Source organism: Hyla sarda, chromosome 7 (assembly GCF_029499605.1).
Source record: "Hyla sarda isolate aHylSar1 chromosome 7, aHylSar1.hap1, whole genome shotgun sequence".
Taxonomy (NCBI): domain Eukaryota; kingdom Metazoa; phylum Chordata; class Amphibia; order Anura; family Hylidae; genus Hyla; species Hyla sarda.
Window position 1 is genome coordinate 180,519,824 of NC_079195.1, and position 20,635 is coordinate 180,540,458.

At 49.6% G+C, this 20,635-nt stretch overlaps 2 pseudogenes; both read left to right on the top strand.

Moving 5' to 3' along the window:
- The first annotated feature begins 5,458 nt into the window (after positions 1-5,458).
- Positions 5,459-5,626, top strand: LOC130283628 (U2 spliceosomal RNA; annotated as a pseudogene).
- Positions 5,627-13,623: 7,997 nt separating this feature from the next.
- On the top strand, positions 13,624-13,860 carry LOC130283620 (U2 spliceosomal RNA; annotated as a pseudogene).
- Positions 13,861-20,635: the final 6,775 nt, after the last annotated feature.

The window sequence follows — 20,635 nt, forward strand, 5'->3', positions numbered from 1 at the left end:
CATTCCAGTGTTAAAAAAGACAGATTCTTATTTAATCCTCTGTGGGTGCTGCTGCAGCTGTTGCCTGCCTTGTCATGTCAGTCAGTCTGGCTGCAGAAGGTGCCGCTGCTGTCCAGACCCAGTACTGCTGAATGGCCTCCTTAATTGGATAAGCTCATCGTATCCTCACAAAAAAAAAAAAAGAGTTCCACAATTAGAGACCACAATAATGAGTTGCACTGACTGGTTTATGAACGTCTATCCATTTGGCGTTTTACTGACCATGTTTGCACACTGATTGATGTAATAAAAAATAAAAAAATAATAATAATACTAATCTAGCACACCTGTGCAGGTTTGACATGACATGATACGTAGCTGTCTTGCAGGTGGTGCTTAATCCTGTTAAATGATGTGAGGGTCTCATGGTTATTCACAAGGGTGCGTCATTGCTGTTGCTTGACCATGCATTGGTTCTGTGGTCAGTGAATGATAAAAACAAAATTTGCCATTCATTGATTGATGGGAAATCAGCCATGAGGCATTTGTTTTTAGAAACTGCTGCTCACAACCAATGTTGCAATGGAGTGTCTCCATCTGCTGGTGGTATTGGATAAGCATTAGTGCTATGATGGGGTCTGAAGAAGAAGAAGAAGATGGAAAAAAATTAATAAAAAAAAAGAAAGAAAGAGAGAGAGACTGACTGAGTGAGTGGGTAAGAGAGAGAGTGAGTGAGAGTGAATGAGTGATTGAGTGAGTAATTGAGTGAGTGAGAGAGAGAACAAATGAATTAAAGTGAGTGAGTGAGTGAGTGAGAATGAATGAATGAAAGTCTGAATGACAGAAAGAAAAAAGTATGAAGAAAGAAGTATGAAGAAAAGAAAATGTATATGGAGTTGCAAACATGAGTGCAATCTACAAAGCTGTTGAGGCTGGTCCTCATGGGAGGATTGTTGCACCCAGGACCTTTAGTTCTATTAAATGTCATTCAATGCCACTGCCAGGTGTAAACAGCAGAAGAACCAGAAGCACCAACAGCACGACCATGGGTTGTTAGATTACCCTGATTCAGCAAAGAGTCCAAAAGGATGCAGGTGAATACTGTTTATTTTCAGTTTCTCGTTACAGTTGGTTTGATTCCGTGTCCGGACAGCCAGGGAGGTGGCTACAGGCAACAAAGGTAGGCGTGTTGTTTTCATATGCAGATCTTAACCCCTTAAGGATGGAGGGCGTGCCCATACGCCCCCGTTTCAAAGTCCTTAAGGACTGAGGGTGTATGGATATGCCCGTGGGAATTTCGGTCCCCGCCGCTAGCCGTCGGGGAACGGACCGAGATGCCTGCTGAAATCTTTCAGCAGGCATCCTGTGAAAATGCCTAGGAGGGTCCTGAGAACCCCCCATGTCGGCCATGGCGGCAAATCGACGTTTGTGGCAATTCCGGGCTGATCGGGTCTCTGATGACCCGATTGCCCGGAAAATAGGGATGAAAGGATTTGTCAGTGACAGCCCCAATCCTCCTAAGGGATAGGAGTGAGGTGGCAGTGGTGCCATCCCCCCCTATCCCCTGCCATTAGTAATGACTACTGACCAATGGCAGTTAAAGGCGGAGGGGTTACCATGGAAATTCCCCGCTCTGCCCGCCCCTGGATGTCAGGCAGAGAGGGGGGGGGGGGGGAGAAGATGGTGGCGGTACCTGGGGGTTTGCCCCCCCCCCTCCATGCGAATGTACAGGGTACATTCACAAGGGGCGGGGGTTTACAGTTAGTCTCTCGCTGCAAGCTAGAGATGCAGGAAATTTTCTGCTGCAGCTCAAACTCCCAGCAGGAAACTCGCTGTAATCCCCCGGCAGTCTGAATGTACCCTAAAAACACTACCTATAAACATACCCCTACACATTCCCACCCCCCCCCCCCCCCCCCCAATAAAAATGAGAAACCTCTGGTATGGCACGGTTTCTAAAATGTAGTCTCCAGCTGTTGCAAAACAACAACTCCCAGTATTGCCAGACAGCCATTGACTGTCCAGGCATGCTGGGAGTTTTGCAACAGCTGGAAGCACTCTGTTTGCGAAACACTGCCGTAGGGTAATTTTAATATCCGAGGCAAGTCTAACTCTTGCATCCGTAATTTAGGCCGTAAATGCGCATGGCGCTCTCTCACTTTACCGTACTCGGTAAAAATTGCCCAACAAATTTTGGGGGGCTTTTTCTCCTTTTACCTTTTACAGCGGTTCTGACATAAACGCACAAAAATAAATACCCACATGTGACCCCATTTTGGAAACTACACCCCTCACGGAATGTAAGAAGGGGTATAGTGAGCTTTAACACCCCATAGGTGTTTGACAAATTTTCATTAAAGTTGGACGTGAAAATGGAAAAATTTTATTTTCTTCACTAAAATGCTGGTGTTATCCCAAATTTTTCATTTTCACAAGGAGTAATAGGAAAAAAAGCAATTGTTGGCTGGGAAATATTGGAACATGGAGGTAGGCATCTTTGATGTCCACTGAAGAAAGAAATTCCCCTTGTTCCATGGATGCCACTACCGAACGGAGGGATTCCAATCAGAAGTGGCGGATGAGAAGATGAAGGTTGAGACGCTTGAGGTCCAGGATTGGCCGCACAGAACCGCCCTTCTTGGGGACCACAAAAAGATTGGAATAGAAACCCCAAAAACGTTCCCTTGGAGGAACGGGGACAATAACTCCCTGGAGAAGCAGGGACCGGAGGAGCCTCCCTGTTTCGCCAGAGAAGGAGACCGGGGGGCCCGGGACTGAAAAAAACGATCCCTCGGGAGGGAGGCAAATTCCATTCGGTATCCATTGGACACCACGTACCTGACCAATGAGTCCTGAATGTGTGTGGTCCAGATGTCTTGAAAAAGTAAGAAACGACCTCCCACCCGAGAAAAATCTGCGGGTGAGGGCATCACTTCATGCGGAAGTGGGTTTGCGTTTGCCCGATTTGGCCGCAAAACGGCCGGAACGGTTGGTGTCCAACTTCCAAGACGGGCAAGCCCGGAATGAGGGAGCCTTCTTGTCCCGCGAAGGCGCCTGCCTAGACCCCTTATTAGGGCCAAAAGTCCGAAAGGACTGAAAGGAAGAGGACTTCCTCTGGGAAGTAGAGCGAGCCTTATTTTGAGGCAACAAGGAACTCTTGCCCCCCGTCGCCTCAGAGATAATCTCGTCAAGGCGCTTGCCAAAAAGACGGGCACCAGTAAAAGGAAGCTCGGTGAGAGACCTTTTGGAAGCGGCATCCGCATCCCAAGCCTTAAGCCACATGGAACGGCGGAGGGCCGCCAGGTGACCCACAGCAAAGGCAGCACAACGGGCTTACTGCATGGAAGCTGTGCACAGAAAGTCCCCAGCTTTAGAGCATTGGAGAACCAAAGCAGACAGATCCTCTGGGGGGATCCCGCCTGGATACCCTGACAGAGTTTTGAGCACCACACCGATAGGGCCTTGGACACCCAAGCCGAGGCGAAGGTGGGAAGCAGAGAAGAGCCTGCTGCTTCAGAGGCAAACTTCGCTAAGGACTCCACCTTCTTGTCCGTAGAATCCTTGAAAGCAGCCATATCTGCTAGCGACAGTGTAGTAGCCTTAGAGAGGCGGGAAATTGGTGGATCCACCAAGGGAGGGGAAACCACCTTAGAGGCAAGGTCCTTGTCGAATGGGTAACGCACCTGAACCTTCTTCATTCCCGGGAGCCTCTTGTCTGGATGTTTCCATGCAGATTCCAGAAGGGTGTCAAATTCAGCGTGAGAGCTGAACCTTTGAGGTGCCAGTTTAGCATGATGAAAAGATACTTCAGGAGTCACATCCGAAGATCCTGGGTCCTCTAAGTGAAAGGTGTCTCTTATGGCCGCAACCAATGAGTTCACCATTTCAACTGTATCCGAGCGGTCCTCCGAGTCAGATGCCGATTTGAAAGCCTCATCCACCAGTTCACCAGGAGAATGTGAACAAGTGGAGGCAGCCCTGGAGGGGGGCGACCATGACCGGGTACGCGACTCTTGCGAGGCAGAGTGGGAACTCCTCTGGAGGAGCGACGTTTGTGACCAGATGACACGGGGGGGCGGGACCCACGAGGGGAGCACCCACGTCTACCTGAAGACTCAATGGAAGAGTCAGAAGATACACCCCTAGTACGCCTGTGAGAGGGTGAAGTATGTGGAGAAGAGGAGCGGGGCCCTTTAGAGGGTTGGCACAGGGCAGACCTCTTCAAGGCAGACACCACGTCACGAGAAGCCTCAGCCACCGAACGGGAGACTTGAGTCAAGTCAGCCCATATACTGGGATAGGGAAGAAACCCAGGCTGGAGGGGCGGCCGAATCCACCAGAACTGAAAGAGCATCCGAGGGTACCAGGGGGTCTGGGGCAGCAGAGGAGCAGGCAGAGCAAGTGGGTTCAGCAGAACCAGGCATTTTGGAATTACAGTTCTTACAGACCAAATAGGAAACTAACGCTCCATTTGTCTGTTTAGAGGGAGGAACAGTTCTGGGTACGAACATAATGAAAAAAGAACTATCTCACCCGAGTCTGTGTCCCCTGTGGCGGCTGCTGTGAGGAGAACTCCGCTCTGTGTGGATAGAGAGGGAGAAACAGGCCAGCCAATAGCCAGAGAGGGGCGTGCCTGGAGCAGGGGCCCTGTCTGATTGGCCTCTGCCACCGAAAATCGCACGCACGGCGCTGATTGGAGGACAATCCGCGCCTCCAGTGAGCTCCGGCGGCCCTGTGGGCGGAGCTATAGCGCCCCGGCCGCCGAGAAGAACAATAGTAATGGCGCCCGCTCCTTGCCCCAGGCGCACATGTCAGCCGCATATGCGCCCACGGGGAAGTGAGCGGGCGATACACATATTCGCCGACAGTCGTCTGTTGCCGAAAGCGAAAGTAAGTCGGCGCTTCATGCGCCCGAACAGTAAAAGCGCCGCGGCTGTCAGCCACATAGTAAGCGCCGCGGCTGTCAGCCACATTGTATAACACACACACACATGTGCATAATAATAAAGTAAACCATTCATTCCCAATATGCCATTGCTCGCCCCTTTTTTAGAATAAAAGATAGAGCCCCTAACACAGGCCAGCCCCTTGGACCCTGAAAGGTGGGCCAAAAAATTAGGGTCTCCAGAGGTTGCAAGTCAGCACCTAAAGGGAGAAGAATATATACTCACCTCAATCAGAAGTACTTACCTAATGGAGTCTTCTGTGAGGTCTTCAGTCAGCTTTCTGTTACCTGCATCACGCTGAGCTACCATGTGCGAGCAAAGCGAGCAGGGAATAGGGGGACCCGGACCCATGAGGTACAACCCCAGACGCTGACCGTTGGCGAGAGGGGGTGAACAGCGCATATACGCAATGTCTGTGCCCCCTCAATCACAATGAGGAAACAGTGAGCCGCAGTTCCTGAGTCCCCACCTGAAAACATGAAAGAAAACGGAATAAAAAACTAACACATACCCTAACTAGGAAAAATAAGAAGGTCGCTTCTCGGCCTTTTGGCTAAGATCAAGTGTAGTACCTGGCAGGGGAGATACCATGATCGCTACGGTCTGAAGAACTCCAAAGCATTGTGGTAGAGATTTTGCGTAGTAAGATTGCAGTACTTTTCGTTCTTATTAGAATCGCATTTCTCTAGAGCATACCACCTGAAGATCTTCTCCTGCCTGCCTCGGAACATCTGAAGAAGGAGAAGATCTTGAAGACTGCAGCTCCGGAAGAAGCCGACGAAGAACCTGGAAGAAGGAAATCGGCGGTGAATTCCGGAACAGCGGCGAAGAGGAAGGCGGCGCAGAATCTTTTCGAAGAAACTCGCTGCCTCTGGAGAAGGATTTGCATAGCTCCTCCCACCGGGACCGGATCTGCATAGCTCCTCCCACTCTGGAAAGAAGACTTTGCGAAGCCTCTCTCCAAAAGCAAGCAAGGAAGCGGAAAAGAGCCTGCTGGAAGAAGCCATGGCCTCAACCAGCAAGTCCACCCAGGAGGCTGCAGGGCAAGGCCTGGAGGTCCAGCCCCAACCACAGCAAGCTTCAACCTCCACCACAGCAAGGCAGAAGGGCGGGAGAATTCCTAACCTGGAAGCTCCAACCCTGGAGCCCTGGATGAGGCAGACTGTTGCCTTGAAGCTCAAGCCCGTGTACGGAAGGGTGCCGGACATGTCCCACGACGTGTTCTGCAAGAAGATGCTGGCGGATCAAGGCTTCCCCACGGCTGACACCCTGGGAATAGCAACCTTCTTTTCGGGAATCTTCTACATCACCTTTGCCACCATTGGGACCTGTAGAAGATACTGGGAGGTGGTGAAAGCGGCGAGTCCCGAATCTCCTTTCTCTCGCTTTGTGGGCAACTGCCTTATTCAAAGAGAGGAGAGGCGGGTGACGGTCTCAATGCGGAACCCACACACCCCAGGCACGGACATCTCGACCTTCCTGAAGCGCTTCTGCACTGTGGTAAGGGAGCCCACCCGCATCCTGAACTCACTCGGATACTGGACCTGCAAGTGGTCTGTGGTCGTCAGACTCAACAAGAACCCTGCTTCTCCAGACGGACTACAGCACCTGCCAACGACATTTTCCTTGGGCAACTCCACAGGACTTATCTTCTACCCGGATATGCCGCAGACCTGCAGGAGATGTGGCAAGATGGGCCACGAGGGCAAGGACTGTACGGAGGATGCCTGCAGGTATTGCCGTGTGACAGGTCACACGACCAAGGACTGCCCCAAGAGCAAGACCTGCAACCTCTGCGGACTGGCAGCCCACAGATACAAGGACTGCCCCCAGAGGGAGAGAACATGGGCATCTGTGGCAGCGAGAGCACCGAAGCCAGCCCCAGCTCCGGAGCCAACACCACGGATGGCCAAGCCGACCAAGGAGGGTAAGAAGGCGAAAGCCACCACCCCTGCCCCGTCCCGCCCCTCCCCTGCCCCTCCCGCCCCATCCCCTGCCCCTCCCGCCCCATCTCCTGCCCCATCCCGCCCCACCCCTGCCCCATCCCGTCCCACCCCTGCCCCTCCTGCCCCATCCCGCCCCACCCCTGCCCCCCGTACCCCAACCCGGCCCACCCCTGCCCCGTCCTCCCCTGCCCGGCCCACCCCTGCCCCGTCCTCCCCTGCCCGGCCCACCCCTGCCCCGTCCTCCCCTGCCCGGGCACTCTTTCCTGCCCCCCGCCCCACCCAGCCTCCTTTCTCTCCTGGCCCAGCAGCACCTAACCCCCCTCCAGCTGCTGGTGCCCGCCCTTCGGAGGACTTTCCTGTGATTCCCCCCCCAGGTACCATACAGAGGAAGAGGAAAGGAAGGGACAACGCATCAGAAGAGTCCCACAAAAGAAAGATAATCGAGACCTGCGAGACCCCTCAAGCTTCAGATGAGGAGGAGGAGATGGAGCAGGTCTGCGAGAGCCTTGAAGCTTCAGAAGGAGAGGAGGTGATGGAGCAGGCCCAAGTGGAGCAGGTCCAAGCAGAGCCAGTCCAAGCTCAATCTATGGAGGAGCTGCTGCAGGACCCAGAGGTCAAGAAAATCCTGGACACTCCGTCCAACACGGTCTACGACGAGTTCTTGGAAGGGCGCTACGAGAAGCCACACGAGCAGACAGGCGCCAGAGAAGAGGACCCGTCCGACCAGACTGGTAACTAGTATCAGAACTAACCTCTCTTTTTATTCCCATGGCTGATCTCAACATCTTCTGCATTAATGTGAGGAGTATTAGAGCTTGGTTTAGATTTCAGACTGTTCTTACGTTCTTAGATTCCCAGAGGTGTGATGTTTACATGTTGCAGGAATGTGCTTTGTCTGCTTCTAGGTCTCACAACCATCTGGCCAGGCAGTGGCCTCACGGCCCTTCCTACTGGTCTGGTGGGGGCGACAATAGGTCTGCGGGGGTGGCCATCCTGATCAGGGGAGGTAACTTTGCACTTGATTCCGTCCGGGAGCTCGTCTGTGGCAGACTTCTTGTCGCAGACGGTTCCTGGGCGGGTGAGCCCGTGCGGCTCATCAACGTGTATGCCTCCCCTGAGAGGGATGTCCGACTGGAGGTTCTCCAGGCCCTGCGGGCTGAACTCGCCACCACTAGGGCAGTAGTGTTGGGTGGTGACTTCAACTGCCCCATTGAGGTGGACGGGCGCAGTTCTGGCACATCCGCCAACCTGGACGTGACGTCTAAACTGCTGATTGAGATGGTGACGGAGGCATCCTTGCAGGACGTTGTTGGGTCCGTCGGGAATGGCTCCGTAAACTATACGTGGAGCCGCCCCGATGGCTCGCTCCGTTCTCGGATAGACTTCATCTTCACTTCGAGAGCAGTCAGAAAGGTGTCGTACTCTATGGTCCCCTGCTTCTTCTCTGATCACAGGGCCATTCGATTCCGGGGGACTCTGGGCCATGGATTCCCACCTGGCCCAGGCTCCTGGAAGTTGAATTGTGCCCTGTTGGAGCAGAGGGAGGTCATGGAGGAACTTAGGGATGCGTACCTTGTATGGCGAAATGACAAATGTCTGTTCAAGTGCATCAGCGATTGGTGGGAATATGTTAAAGTCGAATTCCGTTGTTTCTTTCAGGCAAAAGGTAGACAACAGGCGTGTGCGAAGAAGTGGGACTTGAGGAAACTGCAGTGCGAGCTGCGGTCCCTGCAGGACCTGCTCCAGTGTGGCTGGGACATCAGGGAGGAGCTGGAGGAGACCAAAAAGAGCTTGAAAAGGCACTTTGAGGAGGAATCCAAGCGAATCGTCTTTCGTTCCAAGGTGGAGAACCTGGAGAAGGGTGAGAAATGTAACTCTTTCTTTTTCAGGAAGCTCCATGCCGGCCACACGCCCCTGACTGAGCTACGAGATGAGACCGGACACATGAGGAGCGGCAAGGAGGAAGTGATGGGGGTCGTCCACGACTTCTACAGCAACCTCTACGCCCCCAAGTCATCTGACCCCGAAGCCGCCGAGAGGTTCCTGTCAGGTGTCACTAACGTTGTTGATCCCGCAGGTGCGGCGGCTATGGACGATCCCTTGACGGTGGGGGAGCTGCTCTCTGCCGCTAAATCCTTTAAGCCCGGCAGGACCCCGGGCAGTGACGGTCTCCCGGCCGAGCTCTACGTAGCGCTGGGTGACCTGATCTGTCCGGACCTGTTGGAGGTGTACGAGGAGATGGTGGTGGGGGGCAGAATGCCTCCGTCGTTGAGGGAAGGGATGATCACGATCTTGTATAAGCGGAAGGGGGAGAGATGTGACCTGAAAAACTGGCGTCCCATCTCTCTCCTGAACGTGGACTACAAGATCCTCGCCAAGGTGCTGGCCAACAGGCTGAAACCTGTCATGGGGCAGATCGTCCATCCGGACCAGACCTGCAGCATTCCTGGCCGCAGGATTGCTGACAGCCTTGCCCTTGTTAGAGACACGGTCCATTACATCCAGGACCGCGGGGGCCGCGCCGCCCTGGTCAGCTTAGATCAGGAGAAGGCGTTCGACCGTGTCTCCCACGCATTCATGGACAGGGTTTTGCGCAGGCTGGGTCTGGGGAAGATGTTTTGCTCTTTTGTTAACGTTATGTATTTTGACATTTACAGCACGGTGTTGGTGAACGGCTGGAAGACTGACCCCTTTTCTATTCTTTCAGGGGTTAGACAAGGCTGCCCTCTTTCACCTCTCCTTTTTGTTTGTGTTATAGAGCTCTTCGCTGAGACTATCCGGCAGAATGGAGAGATCAGAGGGATCACCGCACCAGGACCAGATCGCCACGAGGTCAAGTGCTCGCTCTACATGGACGACGTGACCGTCTTCTGCGCTGACCAGCGTTCGGTGACTGCACTCGTCCAGACCTGCGAGGACTTCGGCAGAGCTTCGGGGGCAAAAGTCAACTGCGGGAAGTCGGAGGCCATGGTCTTCGGGGAATGGCACCTGGCTTCTTCCGCCCCCTTCCCCTTTACTGTTAAGCCGGACTTCATTCAAATTCTTGGAGTCTGGTTCGGGAAGGAAGGAGCGGCCCTTAAGTCTTGGCAAGACCGACTAGGAAGGATAAACTCGAAGATCGGACTGTGGAGCTCCAGAAAGCTCACGATGGAAGGCAAGGCACTTGTCCTGCGGAGTGAAGTTTTGCCTGTGCTCCAATATACCGCACAGGCCTGGCCTCCCCATACCACCGTTTGCAAGGCCATCACCCGGACAGTGTTTGGCTTCGTCTGGGGCAAAATGGACGGAGTCAAGAGGACCGTGATGTACAAGGAACCCCGCAAGGGTGGGAAGGGAATACCCGACATCCCCGCTCTGCTGAGGGCCTCCTTTGCATGTGTCACGGTGCAGCGGACTCTTGTTGAAAAGACTGGCTCAGCGGGCAGGTCCATGTCTCGCTTGCTTCTCATGCCCCTCTGGAGACAGCTGGGCTGGGACAAGTGGGACAGCTCCATCCCTTACAACTGGAACACTCCCTGGTTCTATGGGGATGTTGTCCGGTTTGTGAGGGAGCACCAACTGGAAGGACTGAAACCCGACCTATGGAAGCCGAAGACAATCCACAAGCTCATCCGAGCTAAGGACTTGACCGAGCTGGTTCCGGGACTCCCCGCAGCCACTGCAGAGACAGTTTGGAACAATGTGGCCTCAAAGCGGCTTACCAATGGACACAAGGACTTGTCGTGGATGGCCGTCATGGGAGGTCTCTCTCTCAGGTCATTCATGCATGCCCACAACCTGTGCAAGACCCGGTACTGCCCCCGTTGCCCCTACGTGGAGGAAACATCTTTCCACGTGTTTTGGCAGTGCCCCTTTGCACAGGGTCTGTTGGAGGCCCTAGAACATGAACTCAGAGACTCAGTGCCCAGGAGCTGCCTATCGTACCATTCGGTGCTTTATGGCCTGTTCCCTGGGACCCACGACGTGGAGGCCATCCAGGAGGCCTGGCGCCTTATGAACTGTTTTAAGGACGCAGTGTGGCTTGCCAGGAACCGCCTCGTGATCAACAGGGAAAACATGTCCGTCCGGGACTGCTGCAGGTTCATCAAGAACCTGCTTAGAGACTATTCCATCTTGGACAGCTCGGCCGTTGATGAGGAAGAAGAGGAGTGAAGACCCCTCTCCTTCTCCCATGTCTCCCTGAAGATACAGCCCAACAGTTTGGCCCTGTGATCCGCCCCCTCCCTACCCCCACATAGTCGCCCACACCCCTACCCCGATCACAGATTGTATTATTTGGTTTTTGTTTGATCTCTTGTGCCTTTCTATTGCAGGATTGAGCTGAATGTTAGAGTAGCATGGTGTGCGATGTATAGCTTAGGGAACCTTTGCTGTGTATTGTACTATCATGCTTTGTGTGACTGTAATTTATTGTACGACTTGTAATGACTGAACGGAAAATAAAGCTCTTTCAATCAAAAAAAAAAACTAGGAAAAATAAGAAACAGAAGACCTGGTCTGGAGAATTCCAGACCATGTCCACCTCCTTCAGACACTAAGCTAAAACTGATTAGCTCAGGGCCTAGAGGCAGGTATATCCTGCTGGGAGGAGACGATTTTTTTTGTTGCCATAGTGTCATACCTCCTAGAGACAGCAGCATACACCCATGGTCTGTGTCCCCCAATGGAGCCGATAGAGAAAATCTAATTTTCCATTTTTACACCCAACTTCAACGCAAAGTCGCCAAACACCTGTGGGGTGTTGAGGCTCACTATACCCCTTGTTACATTCCTTGAGGGGTGTAGTTTCCAAAATAGTATGCCATATGTTTTTTTTGCTGTTCTGGCACCATGGGGGCTTCCTAAATGCAACATGGCCCCAAAAACCATGACAGCAAAATTTGTTTAAAAAAATCCTACAGTTGCTCTTTCCCACTTGAGCCATGTTGTGAGCCCACAAAGCACTTTATGTCAACATATGATGTATTTACGTACTCGAGAGAAATTGAGCTACAAATTTTGGGGGGCTTTTTCTCCTTTTACCACTTTTAAAAATGAAAAAAATGGGGCTACAAGAATATGTTAGTGTAAAAAATGCAGATTTTGATTTTTCTCCTCCACTTTGCTGCAATTCTTGTGAAAGACCTAAAGGGTTAACACACTTTTTGAATGTCATTTTGAAAACTATGAGGGGTGTAGTTTCTACAATCGGGTCATTTATGGGGTATTTCTCACAGAATGGCCCCTCAAATCCAGTTCAAACTTAACTGGTCTTTGAAAAATTCAGATTTTAAAATTTTCATGAAAATTTAGAAAATTGCTGCTATACTTTGAAGCCCTCTAATGTCTTCAAACAGTAAAAAATTGGTCAATTTTATGATGCCAACATAAATTAGACATATTGGGGGACATTTACTAATCTAGTCTATTCTGGGTATGCTAATAGACCAGCGTATGTGGTAGTTTCCTGTCTATTGTGCTCCTAATTTATCAAAGGTCTCACAGCCCTTGATAAATTCTGTGCTCAGACTTCAGGGTCTACAGCTTAAACTGCATTTAGACCTGCTCCAACATGGTCTGACATTTCAGCGTATTCTGGGCAGATGCGACTTGTCGCACAAAAGTCGCACTTGATAAATTTAGCACCAATGCATTTTCCAATGCATTTCTGTCTAAAATAGACTTGCATGCATCATGTTCTAAAAATCCTCTAGAGCAAAAGTCGCAGAAAAGTCGCACATATTTAGACTGCGACTTTCTGTGCGACAAATTTAGACAGGAAAAATCAGTCTAAATCCTTTGATAAATCTCCCCCATTGTGTTTGTGAATCAATATAAAATGTATTTGGAATATCCATTTTCCTTACAAGCAGAGAGTTTCAAAGTTAGAAAAATGCTAAATTTTCAACATTTTCATGACATTTTGTGATGCAAGTAACGACAAAAATTTACCGCTATGTTAAAGTAGAATATGTCACGAAAACCTACACTAGCTAAATCCCCTAGGGATCTCTGGGCCGACTTATTAATGAGCAACCTACTTGGGGAAATAAATCCCCTCAGGATTAACCCTGACTAAAGATCCCCTAAAAATTTACTTTTATTAATGCTTCTTTAAAATATTTCTTGACTTGTGTAATTCACATTTCTTGCCACAAGATGGCAGTGGTGTTTTAAAATATTGAACGCTGTGCACAGCTAACTCCGAGATAGTTTCGGAAATAGTTTTTCATGATATAAAACGTAATCCTCCCTTCCTTTAAAGTAAGGGAGGATTATGTTTTAATAATAACGCTGTGCCAGTGTCCCAGTTTAGTTAGTAACTCCCGTGCCTGAGCTGCAGCAGAGCACCGGAACTAACTAGATAGAAGAGTCTAAATACCAGTCTGTCTGACAGACACTGAGCAATTTCAATAGTACGGAGTTAGCTGTGTACAGCGTTCAAGATTTTAAAACACCACTGCCATCTTGTGGCAAGAAATGTGAATTACACAATTACAGGGGTTCCTGTAAAAGCCAGGGTATGGATTGCATTGCTTATTGCTCCATCAGAGTGGAATGGACTCCTGTCCTTCTTTTAAGCAATGATGTGGATTTAGCCTGTGCTGTATGTACGGGTGGCTGACTGCCACCCACCCAGAGAGTGTATGGGAGACTGCCTGCCTCCCTCCTTTCCTATGCATGGGAGGCCACCTGCCAGCCTTCCTTTCTTCCCTATAAGTAGTGTGAGTGCTCATGAAGGGGGCATGGTTGGTTCCACCCCTTTACCGGTTATCACCTCTGGGCCTTTTGGCTAAGATCAAGTGTAAAAAAAGGGCTTGCGATAGACCGCATCCTTGTGCACGGTATTTTGTGTGAATACTTGCACTTGGGTGACTTGAGAGCACATACCTCAGCTCTTCAATAAAATAAAAGAATATATATATATATATATATATATATATATATATATATATATATATATAAACAAAGTCCCGAAATCACAGCACCAGTCAGGTCATGGATCTTGAAATACTGGATTATTTTATTCTTCCCGACAGCAAATGCGTGGGGACCTTCACTACAGCCAAGATCGCAGCCATTGCAGCCATCCTCTTATATATTATTATTTTTTCTAATATATGCCCTCATTCATGTCATCTAGAAATAAAATATCAGTTGCATGATAATTTGATGTCAGCATTTACTGTTGTACTATTCAAACATGATTTGCTAGGTTACAAGTGTTTGGTTACAATGCGCATGCACAGCCGGCCGGCTGGATCGCGATATGTCCAGTGTGATAACACGATCGTCGGACCCGTTTGCGCAGCCGCAGAACACAAATGGTGATTAGTGTGGGTAAGGGCATTACGCGCACCTGATCAGCACACATTACTGTGAGCAATCGGGAGCGGAAGTGATGCGCTGATACGTAGGAACTTTTCCGACGCATGCGCAGTCGCTTTGTATACAAACAAGAATGAGAACGGAGATGGCAGCGATCGGCATGTTCTGGGTGCGATCGAGTTATATATTTGGCTGATACTGAAGGTACCTATATAACACTATATAGCACTGTATGTCATATGGCACAGGGCACTTTATATGTGTATTGATTGTATTGTATATAGACGGATGCTATGTCAACTTGACATCACTGTGATTAACAGAGCATTGCTCCAATTAAAATTAAATAGAGGTGCGTTTTTAGATAATTATACATTTGTATCACATGAGTTGTAGCCAATGAAAGGTATCTGTGATATATATATATATATATATATATATATATGCACATTTTGTATTTGTATTATGCTTGATAAAGGCTACTACTTCCGAAACGTTGCATTTGCTGTGGGGAAGAATAAAATAATCCAGTATTTCAAGATCCATGACCTGACTGGTGCTGTGATTTCGGGACTTTGTATATATATATATATATATATATATATATATATATATATATATATTGTTAACAGTGTTTCCCAACCAGGGTGCCTCCAGCTGTTTAGGCTATTTGGGCATGCTGGGATTGGTAGTTTTGTAATAGCTGGGGGCATCCTGGTTGGGAAACACTGATTTATGCATGTGTGTGTATATATCAATGTTTCGCAACCAGGGTGCCTCCAGCTGTTGGAATACTACAAATCCCAGCATTCTGAGAGTTGTAGTTTTGCAACAGCTGGATACACTCTGGTTGGGAAATATATATATATATATATATATATATATATATATATTTTTTTTTTTTTTTTTTTTTTTTTTTTTCTTTCTTTCTTATGATATATACATATATATACACACACACACGCACAGTAGTGTTTTTCAGGGGGTGTAATCCAAACCTCCCTCTCCGGTGTGTCCAACAATCCAGCGTCAAAATTAAGACGCTGGATGATTTTGAACTGTCCCATTCAAATAAATGGGATCAGTTCTAGCATTAGTTTCCCTCCAGTGCACGCCTGACATATGTGAACCCGGCCTCATTCGATCTGCAGGGTGCCAGTGTATAGTTGGTATCTACTACTACAGTATATGTTATTGTATGTCAGAATATTGGTCTTTTTATCGTGGTTTTTAATTTGGAATAATATAGCGGTATTGTGTGTCTAGCAAATATTGTGTGTCTACAAGCTTTGTGGCTTGTGCTCCTGATGATTTAACCCTTTCAGGACTCAGCGTTTTTCCACTTTTGTTTTTTCCTCCCCACCTTCTAAAAACCATAACGCTTTCAGTTTTCCACCTACAGACCCCTACAAGGGCTTGTTTTATGCACTACCAATTTTACTTTGTAATGACATCAGTCGTTTCACAATAAAATCTAACTTGTTTGGCTTTTGCGGCCCCACTTTTAATTTTGCATAGGGCAACATTAAATCTAAAACTGGTCCTGAGTGTATGTGTATGGCTGTGTGTGTGTATATAGGGGCAGTGTATGTGTATGAGGCTATGTATATGGTATGGGGCTGTGTATGTGTGTATATAGGGGCAGTATATGTGTATGGTGCAGTGTATGTGTATGAGGCAGTATATATGTGGGCTGTGTATGTGTGTGTACATAGGGGCAGTGTATGGGGGGCAGTGCATGTGAGTATATGGGGGCAGTACATGTGTATGGGGCAGTGTATATGGGGGCTGTGTGTGTGTGTTTAGATGGGGGCAGTGTATGTGTATGAGGCTATGTATATGGTATGGGGCTGTGTATTTGTGTATATAGGGGCAGTATATGTGTATGGTGCAGTGTATGTGTATGAGGCAGTATATATGTGGGCTGTGTATGTGTGTGTACATAGGGGCAGTGTATGGGGGACAGTGCATGTGAGTATATGGGGGCAGTACATGTGTATGGGGCAGTGTATATGGGGGCTGTGTATGTGTGTGTAGATGGGGGCAGTGTATGTGTATGGGGCAGTGTATTTTGTATGGGGCTGTGTATGTGTGTATATGGGGGCTCTGTATGTGTGTGTATATGGGGGCAGTGTATGTGTATGGGAGCAGTGCATGTGTATAGGGCAGTGTAGGTGAGTATATGGGGGCTGTGTATGCGAGTATATTTGTATGGGTGTATGTGTAAGTGTATGGGGCAGTGTGTATGGTATGGGGCAGTGTATGTGTATGGGGGCAGTGTATGTGTATGGGGCAGTGTATATGGTACAGGGCTGTATGTGTGTGTGGGGGGGACTGTGTTTGTGTGTATGGTGGACTGTGTGTGGGGGCTGTGTCTAAGTGTGTGTATATAGGGGCAGTGTATATGGTATGGGGCTGTTTTTGTGTATGGGGGCTGTGTATGTGTGTATATGGTGGCTGTGTATGTGTTTGGGGGCAGTGTATGTGTATGGTACTGTGTGTGTATGGGGTTGTGTACGTGTGTGTGTTTATAGGGGCAGTGTATGTGTGTATGGGGTTGTGTACGTGTGTGTATATAGGGGCAGTGTATGTGTATGGGGCAGTGCATATGTATGGGGCTGTGTGTAAGGTATGGGGGCAGTGTATGTGTATGGGACAGTGTATGTCGTCAGTTTATGTGTATGGGGCAGTGTATGTGTATGGGGCAGTGTATGTGTATGGGGCAGTGTGTATGGTATGGGGCAGTGTATGAGTATGGGGGCAGTGTATGAGTATGGGGGAAGTGTCTGTGTATGGGGGCAGTGTATGTGTATGGGGGCAGTGTATGTGTATGAGGGGGCATTGTATGCTTATGGGGGGCATTGTATGTGTATGGGGGCAGTGTATGGTATGGGGCAGTGTATGTGTATGGGTGCAGTGTATGGGGCAGTGTATGGTATGGGGCAGTGTGTATGGTATGGGGCAGTGTATGTGTATGGGGCAGTGTATGTGTATGGTGCAGTGTGTATGGCATGGGGGCAGTGTATGTGTATGGGGCAGTGTATGTGTATGGGGGCTGTGTATGGGGGCAGTGTGTATGGTATGGGGCAGTGTATGTGTATGGGGCAGTGTATGTGTATGGGGGCTGTGTATGGGGGCAGTGTGTTTGGTATGGGGCAGTGTATGTGTATGGGGCAGTGTATGTGTATGGGGGCTGTGTATGGGGGCAGTGTGTATGGTATGGGGCAGTGTATGTGTATGGGGCAGTGTATGTGTATGGGGGCTGTGTATGGGGGCAGTGTGTATGGTATGGGGCAGTGTATGTGTATGGGGACAGTGTATGTGTATGGGGGCAGTGTATGTGTATGGATGCAGTGTATGTGTATGGGGCAGTGTATGGTATGGGGCAGTGTGTATGGTATGGGACAGTGTGTATGGTATGGGGCAGTGTATGTGTATGGGGCAGAGTATGTGTATGGTATGGGGCAGTGTGTATGGTATGGGGCAGTGTGTATGGTATGGGGCAGTGTATGTGTATGGGGCAGAGTATGTGTATGGTGCAGTGTGTATGGTATGGGGAAGTGTATGTGTATGGGGGCAGTGTGTATGGTATGGGGCAGTGTATGTGTATGGGGGCAGTGCAGGGCTCAAGTCCTGCAGGAACAGCGTTCCTTTGCATTTTCCACAGGAGGAATGCTGTTCCTTACATTAGTCCTGCAGGACCGACCTCTCTGTTCTTACCCTCCCTCCGTCTCCTCCCCTGGCCCAGACTGCTAGATGCTGGAGATGTAGGACCTGTGATTATGTCACCATCACATGTTGGGGCGGAGCTTAGCTGTGGTGGAGAAGGAAGATCGTGGTTGAAGGACCTGTGTGATGCTGTGGAGGAGGCGGGGCGGAGCTGGAGGAGACATGTCACCCCAGTAAGGTAATTACATGGAAGATTTGTTACAGTGTGTCACCCCAGTAGTAAAGTGATTACAGGAGGAGGAGGTTTGTTACAGTGTGTCACCCCAGTAGTAAGGATATTACATGATGATGAGGTTTGTTACAGTGTGTCACCCCAGTAGTAAGGTAATTTCATGAGGAGGAGGTTTGTTACAGTGTGTCACCCCAGTAGTAAGGAGATTACATGAGGAGGAGATTTGTCACAGTGTGTCACCCCAGTAGTAAGGAGATTACATGAGGAGGGGGTTTGTTACAGTGTGTCACCCCAGTAGTAAGGAGATTACATGAGGAGGAGATTTGTCACAGTGTGTCACCCCAGTAGTAAGGAGATTACATGAGGAGGGGGTTTGTTACAGTGTGTCACCCCAGTAGTAAGGAGATTACATGAGGAGGAGATTTGTCACAGTGTGTCACCCCAGTAGTAAGGAGATTACATGAGGAGGGGGTTTGTTACAGTGTGTCACCCCAGTAGTAAGGTAATTACATGATGAGGAGGTTTGTTACAGTGTGTCACCCCAGTAGTAAGGAGATTACATGAGGAGGAGGTTTGTTACAGTGTGTCATCCCAGTAATAAGGTGATTACATGAGGAGGAGGTTTGTTACAGTGTGTCACCCCAGTAGTAAGGTGATTACATGAGGAGGAGGTTTGTTACAGTGTGTCACCCCAGTAGTAAGGTGATTACATGAGGAGGAGGTTTGTTACAGTGTGTCACCCCAGTTGTAAGGTGATTACATGAGGAGGAGGTTTGTTACAGTGTGTCACCCCAGTAGTAAGGTGATTACATAGGAGGAGGTTTGTTACAGTGTGTCACCCCAGTAGTAAGGTGATTACATGAGGAGGTTTGTTACAGTGTGTCACCCCAGTAGTAAGGTGATTACATGAGGAGGAGGCTTGTTACAGTGTGTCACCCCATTTCTAAGAAGATTACATGAGGAGGTTTCTTACAGTGTGTTATCATGATGATAGGGACATAAGGAGGTTTTTGTTACAGTGTATTATCAGAATGATAACCCCTTAAGAACATTGGGGGAGATATATAAAGACCTGTGCAGAGGAAAAGTGGAGCAGTTGCCCATAGCAACCAATCAGATCGCTGCTTTCATTTTCAGAGGCCTTTTAAAAAAATAAACAAGCGATCTGATTGGTTGCTATGGGCAACTGGTCAACTTATCCTCTGCACAGGCTTTAATAAATCTCCCCCATTGGATGTAAATATACATCTTGGTGCCCTGGTACTTAAAGGAGTACTCTGGTGCAGAGTTTTCCTGCTCCGTCCTGCCCGGGCTGCAAAAAAATGAAATTAAACCATCTCTCACCTTCCTGGGTTCCCGCGGAGCGCCACTACAGCTGATGGGTCCTCCGGTCCATCTTATTCATACTTCCGTGGGAACGAATCGTCACATGGCGCTCAGCCTATTATGGGCCGAGGCAGAACATCGCGGCGGCCGGCGATAGGCTGAGCGCCATGTGATGCTTCGTTACACCCGGAAGTATGAAGAGGATGGACCGGAGGACCGATCAGCTGTAGTGGCGCTCCGCGGGAACCCAGGAAGGTGAGAGATGGTTTATTTTCATTTTTTTTTTGCAGCCCGGGCAGGACGGAGCAGGAATACTGCCCCAGAGTACTCCTTTAAAAGGGTACTCCTCCTCTAGACATCTTATCCTCTATCCAAAGGATATGGGATAAGATGTCTGATCGCAGGGGTCCCGCCATTGGGGACCCCTGCGATCTCGGCTGTGGCCCCCCCCCCCCCCCCCATCTTGGGGAGTTCCTACACTTTTTTTTTCCAGGACTTGACCCCTGGGGCAGTGTATGTGTATGGGGCATTCCTGGGGGCCCAAAGCAGCTAGCCCTTTAGCCCCACCGGTCCACTGCGCTGCAGCCAGGGACGGTTTTTCCTATAAGGCACTTTTCATGGGGGCAGCAATCCCGACCGCTGAACACCCCTCCCCCCCCCCCCCCCCCTCCTGTGACAGGCACCGCGGTGGCAGGCGGCTTCAGGACTGTGCGCATCATTATGAGTCCCCACAGTCACAGATGACTCATACAGCCGGGCCCCCAACTGTGAGCCGCTCCTGCCATCAGTGGAGATCCAGGGGAGGGGAAATATACCTGCTCTGTTGTGTCCTATGTGTACACATATGGACCCCTTCACTGCCTCCCTATAGCAGTGATTCCCAAGCAGTGTGCATCCAGCTGTTGAAAACCACAGCTCCCAGCATGCCCAGATAGCCAAAAGCTGTCTGGATATGCTGGGAGTTGTAGTTTTGCTATATCTGTATGCACCTGCTTGGGAAACACTGCCATACACACAGCGATCTCAACCTCCAGCTCAGCTCCTCCCCTGCTGGTCATGTGATCATAGACTCATACGGAGGCCTGCTGGGGTCAGAGGAAGGACTAGAGTGCAGGTGAACAGTGGATGATGGCATGACAGGCAGGTTACATAGGTAACACTAGAAATACTGTGCCCTGACCCCTGCCAATCCTCACCCCATTGTGAGTTCTAACCCTGTACTGTGTATA